This window comes from Mobula hypostoma, chromosome 12 (assembly GCF_963921235.1).
Source record: "Mobula hypostoma chromosome 12, sMobHyp1.1, whole genome shotgun sequence".
Lineage (NCBI taxonomy): Eukaryota > Metazoa > Chordata > Chondrichthyes > Myliobatiformes > Myliobatidae > Mobula > Mobula hypostoma.
The window spans coordinates 54,854,253-54,860,252 of record NC_086108.1 but is presented as its reverse complement, the minus strand read 5'-3'; positions in this window follow the sequence as shown (position 1 = coordinate 54,860,252).

Below are 6,000 nucleotides of genomic sequence, written 5' to 3'. Positions count from 1 at the left end.
GGCAAATGAAATTTAATGCACACAAGTGTGAGGTGTTCCACTGTAGAAGGACAAACCAGAGTATGACTCACACACTGATCAGTAGGGCACTGAAGTGTGCATTAAAGGTACATAGAAACATAGAAAACCTGCAGCACAATACAGGTCCTTCGGCCCACAAAGTTGTGCCGAACATGGTCCTACTTTAGAAATTACTAGACTTCCCCATAGCCCTCTATTTTTCTAAGCTCCATGTACCTATCTAAAAGTCTCTTAAAGACCCTATCGTATCCCCCTCCACCACCGTTGCTGGCAGCCCATTCCACGCACTCACCACTCTCTGAGTAAAAAACTTACCCCTGACATCTCCACTGTACCTACTTCCCAGCACCTTAAACCTGTGTCCTCTTGTGGCAACCATTTCAGTCCTGGGAAAAAGCCTCTGACTATCCACACGATCAATGCCTGTGAATACAAATCCATAATGCCTTGAAAGTGACATCACAGGCAGATACGGTTGTGAAGAGATTCTGTAGTACCTTGGCCTTCAGTGAGTACAGGAGTTGCCTGTTAAAGTTGTTCAAGACATTGACAAGGCCAAATTTACAGTACTGTGTGGAGGGAGGTCTAATCACCTCCAATCAGGAAAATACCAAAAAAAGCTTGAAAGAATGCAGAGAAAAATTAGGATGTTGCCAAGACTTGAGGACCTGAGTTATAGGAAAGGGAGAATAGATTAGGATTTTATTCCCTGAAGCACAGGGGAATGAGGGGAGATCTTTTAGGAGGTACACAAAATCATGAGTGGTATAGATAGGGTGAATGCATGTAGGCTCTCCCCCCACCCCCCGCCGCCCCCCAAGATTGGGCGAGACAAGAACTAGAGGTCTTAGGTTTAGGGTGAAAAGTGAAATATTCAAAGGAAATCTGAGGGGAAACTTCACTCAGCAGGTGGTGCAAGTATAGATCAAGTTGCCAGCGGAATTGATAGACATGGTTCAACTCAACATTTAAGAGAAGCTTGGATAGGTACATGGATAGAAAGTATTCGGAGGGATATGGTTCAGGTGATTGTAGATGGGACTAGGTAGACTGAAGGCCCTGCTTCTGTGCTCTATAGCTCTATTCCTCCACCCAAACACCAAAGAATTACTTCAGCCAAGTCGCACTCAGTCCCGTTCATGCACAACCATATCCAAGTAGAATACATTTGCAGGTGTAATCTGATGAAACATGGTAACTTCATAAAACATATCTAAATATAAACTAGTCAAAATTGAACATGATAAAGTGAGGATAATATACACTCCATGCATTATCTAAACTTTCTAAGGAACACTTCAAATTACTAAATGACCTTCTGCTGTTAGTAGCCTTACTTTCCTTGAGAACATTCTGTCTCCAACAATAATCAAAGGATTCATTTTGCTTATAATCAGCTCAACAGTTTCCCTGTGCTCTGGATGGATGAAACAGGATCTATTCCTCCAAATGGTGAGCTGAAAGCTATATTTAACAGTTATTATACCAGACAGTAATTTTAGTTTCTAACTTATTCACACTAGATATAATTGGCACGATTAGAGAATATGTGCCTTTTCCTGTTAATTTAAACACCCCCAGGTTTTAAAGAGAACATGCTGGGTGCCTTTGCCTATAATGTTGCAATTAATCAGCATGTCAAAAATGATGCCAATTTTGCTATTCAAATCCTATTGGCTTTCAGTGGGCCTTCAGTGTCCAGCTGCTTCATGGATATGATGAGGAGTAAAATGCATATTCCAAAATAGACAAAGAGTGCTGGTCACCAGCTTGATGGACTGTGCATTTATAAAGGACTGAGCAATTATCTTTTACAATTTTAAAACCAGATTGGAGGCATAGCGAAAAAGGGTTTCAAAGCTTGCAGAGGGATTTGGACCTGCTAGAAAAATTGACAGATGGAACTTAAAGCGGACAAGTCTAAGGTGTTGTACTTCAGGAGGACAAACCAGGGCAGAACTTGCATAGTGAACAGTAAGGCACTGAGATGTGCAGTAGAACAGAGGAATCTGGAAATACAGATCCATAATTTCTTGAAGATGGTGCCTTAGGAAGATAGGGCCATAGAGGGTCAGAAAGAGTGCTTTTGGCATAATGGCCTTCATAAATCAGAAAATGAAGTACAAAAGTTGAGAGGTTATGTTGAAGTGACACAAGGCATTAGTGAGTCCAAATTCAGAGTATTGTATGTAGTTCTGGTCACTTACCTGTAAGAAAATTATCAATGAAATTGAAAAAGAACAAAGAAAACTTATAAGGATGCTGCTGGAACATGAGGACCTAAGTTATAAAGACAGGTTAAATAGCCTAGGATTATATTCCCTGAAGCAGAGGAGAATAAGGGGAGATTTTATAGAAATATATAAATTATGAAAGGTATAGATGGGGTAAAGGCAACAGCCTTTCTCCACAGAACACACAAAAATGCTGGAGGAACTCAGCATCTTTGAAAATGAATAAACAGTTGATGTTTTGGGCTGAGACCCTTCATCAGGACTGGAAAAGAAGGGGGAAAATGCCAGAGTAAAAAGCTGAGAGAGTGGAAAGAGGTAAAGCTAGAAGATGATAGGTGAAGCCAGGTGAGTGGAAAAAGCAAAAGGCTGGAGAAGAAGGAATCTGATAGTAGATTGGACCATGGGAGAAAGGGAAGGAGGAGGGGCACCGAGCAAGGTGACCAGCGGGTAAGGAGAAGAGGTAACAGGAAAGTGAGGAATAGAAGAAGAGAGAAGGGGGAAGGAAAAAGAAGAGAAAAAAAAACCAGGAGAAATTAGTGTTCCTGTAATTAGATTAGAGACTACCTAGACAGAATACATGGTGTTCCTCCTCCACCCTAAGTGGCCTCATCGTGGCAGAAGACAACGGCATGGACCAACATGATGGAACACGAATGGAGATAGGAATTAAAATGGTTGGCACCAGGAAATTCCACTTTTGATGAATGGAGTGGAGATGCTCAACAAAGCAGTCCCCAATTTAAGTCAGGACTCACCAATATGGAGGAGGCAGCATCTGAAGCACCAGATACAATAGATAACAACAGATTTGCAGACAAAGTGTTGCCTCCCCTGGAAGGACTGTTTTGAGGCCCTGAATGGAGGTTTAGGGAGGAGGTGAAGCATTTCTCTCACTTGTAGGAAGCAGATTAGCGGGGAGGGACAGAAGGACAAAGGAAGCATGGAAGCAATCCCTGCTGAAAGTGGAAAGTAGGGTGGGAGGAAGTAAAGAAGTGTTTGGTGGTAGGATTCTCTTAAAGATGGTGGAAATTGCGGAGAATGTTGTGTTGGATATTGGGTACCTTCCCCACCCACCTTCTGGCTTGTCATCTTTCCCCTCCCCCCAACTTTTTATACTGGAGTTTTCCCCCTTCCTTTCCAGTCCGGATGAAGGGTCTTGGCTCAAAACGTCAACAATTTATTCATTTTCATAGATGCCGTCTAACCTGTCAAGTTCCTCCAGCATTTTGTGTGTGTTGCTCTGGATTTCCAGCATCTGCAGCTTCCCTTGTGTTTAAGATTTTTCCCACAGAGGTTCAGTGAGACTAGAACCAGATGTCATAGGGATAGGGTGAAAGATGAAATATTTAAAGGGAAGCTGAGGGACACTTCTTTACTCAGAAGGTGGCATGAGTGCAAAACGAGCTGCCAGCAGGAGTGGTGGATGCGGTTTTTACTGCGACACAAGTTTGGATAAGTACTTAGTTGAGAGGGGTATGGAGGGCTACAGTCCAGGTGAGGGTCAATGGGGCTAGGCAGAATAAAGTAAAACAAGTGCAAATGCTAAAAATCAAAAGTAAACTAAAAATGCAAACAAATTTAAATAAAAACTGAAAATGCTTGAAATACTCAATAGGTCAGGCCACATCAATAGAAAGAGCAACTATGTTAATGTTTTAGGCTATGCCGGAGCTCTAAACCCTGGTTAATTCTTTCACTGAAAAATGAAAAGGGCCCTGCACTAAATATCCAGAAGGCAAACATACTTCACAAGCCTGCCGTCATTGTTCACATCATCCCAACAATCAAGGTATATGAGAACCCAAAATAATCAGTTCCCCTTACTCATGAATCACCGGTCAGAAAAGGAAGTCAATGATGTAGACTCTTCACCTCAAAATACGATATAGCCTTGATCTACCAGCTGCAAGGTGTTCAAAGACCATGATCTCAATCCCAGCACCACTCATAATTTACCATATCACAGTAATCCCTATTCTTCTGCTTGGATTAGAGGTATAACAATTTATGGTTCCTGTCTGAAAGCAGTGGAAAAATCACCAAAGCTACCTGCACAAAACCATACAAAGCCACAAAGCAGGATAGACAAACCAGGCAGCAGCCTCTCCCAAGCAAACATACCTACCAGAGAACAGGTCACATAATTAGCATGGAGTCACAGAAGACTGCAGGTGTTGCAATCTGCAGTAACACAAGCAGTCTGAGACAGCATGTATGGATGAAAATGGACAATCCAATTTTCAGGTCAAAAATCTTTCTTCATAGCTCTAGATGAAAACTGGACACAACTAATGAAGGCAGGTAGCAGGAAAACCAAAAGCTACCAATGCCAAAATCTGATAAGCAACTGAGCATGGGAACCACTCGCATTGAGAGAAATGAGGTGGGCAACAGATGCAGGGGAAATGAAAAAAAGGAAGAGGTGTCAGAAATGGCCCACGTGAATTTGAGAACAGGGTGGAAGTTGGTGGCAAAGTTGATAAAATTGATGAGTTCTGCATCAATGCAAGAAATAGCACCAATGCAGTCATCAACGTAACAGAGAAAGATTTGGAGGAGTGGTACCAACAGTTTTGGAACAGAGATCATTCTCCATAGCTAACTAAAGGACAGGCATAGTTCTAACAAGTTCAGCCAGGCCAATGGCAGTGCTGGTGTAGGGTAACTGGTTGGATCTTTGTGCTGGAAAGAAGTAGAGGATCTTGCATCTTCCAAACTGGATGTAGGTGTATAAATACTGAACATCCATGGAGAAGATGAGGCCGGGGAGTGTGAAGTTGTCCATATGGTAGAGGGCATGCAAAATGTCCCAGTAGTTAGGAAGGGTCTGAACAAGGGGAGACTGGACGGAGCAAATATATTTGGAGACAGGTCTGGTGGGGCAAGAGCAGGCAGAAACAATGGGCCTAACAAGACAGTACTGTTTGTGAACCTTCAGCAAAAAGTAAAAGTGGCAAGTGCATGGTTGAGGAACTATTAGTTTAGAGGCCATGGAAGGGAGATCTTCTGATGTGATGACATCTTTGACAGTGCATAAGATGATGACCTGGAGTTTGTCGGTGGTATCATAGTCTAGGGGTTGATAAGAGGAGGTATCCAAGAGCTGTTGGTAGGCCTCTAGAAGGTAGTAATCAGTCTGCCAGACCACAATACAATCACCCTTGTCTGCAGGTTTGATGACTGATCCTGGTACTCCAGTTCCTAATAAGCAATGACCCAAGCATGGAAATAGCAATAAATTGACTTGCATCACATACTTTGCTATATAATTGGATAATTGAGAGGAGAAAATAAAATGGAAGATTTAAACTGCTTCCAACCACTTATCTTTAATATGGTTACTATCAGTGTTGAAATGGGAAGATACTCCTGCTCCTAATATGAACTCCTGGAACATGTAATCAATTCAGGTAACAAAAAAGTTGCATTTTATTAGTTTACATTTAAATTCAAACACAAAACTGTATAAGAATCAATTTGAGATACTGTATCAGCCAAATTCATTATTCTACAATTAGTTTAGCTTACAAGGTATGCAGTGGAAAAAGTATTGAAAATTTATTGACAATAACATTCAGTAAACAATTCACATACAAAAGTTTAAAAGCAATCTGTGGCATTTGAAGCTTACAATATTCTTACAGAGTCATAATAAGAAACTTCAACCAAAGGGAACCCCATTTAACAAAAAGTAAATCCCTGCCTCCACAAATAAATCTATTAAAAATATCTTCTAAATTTGAAG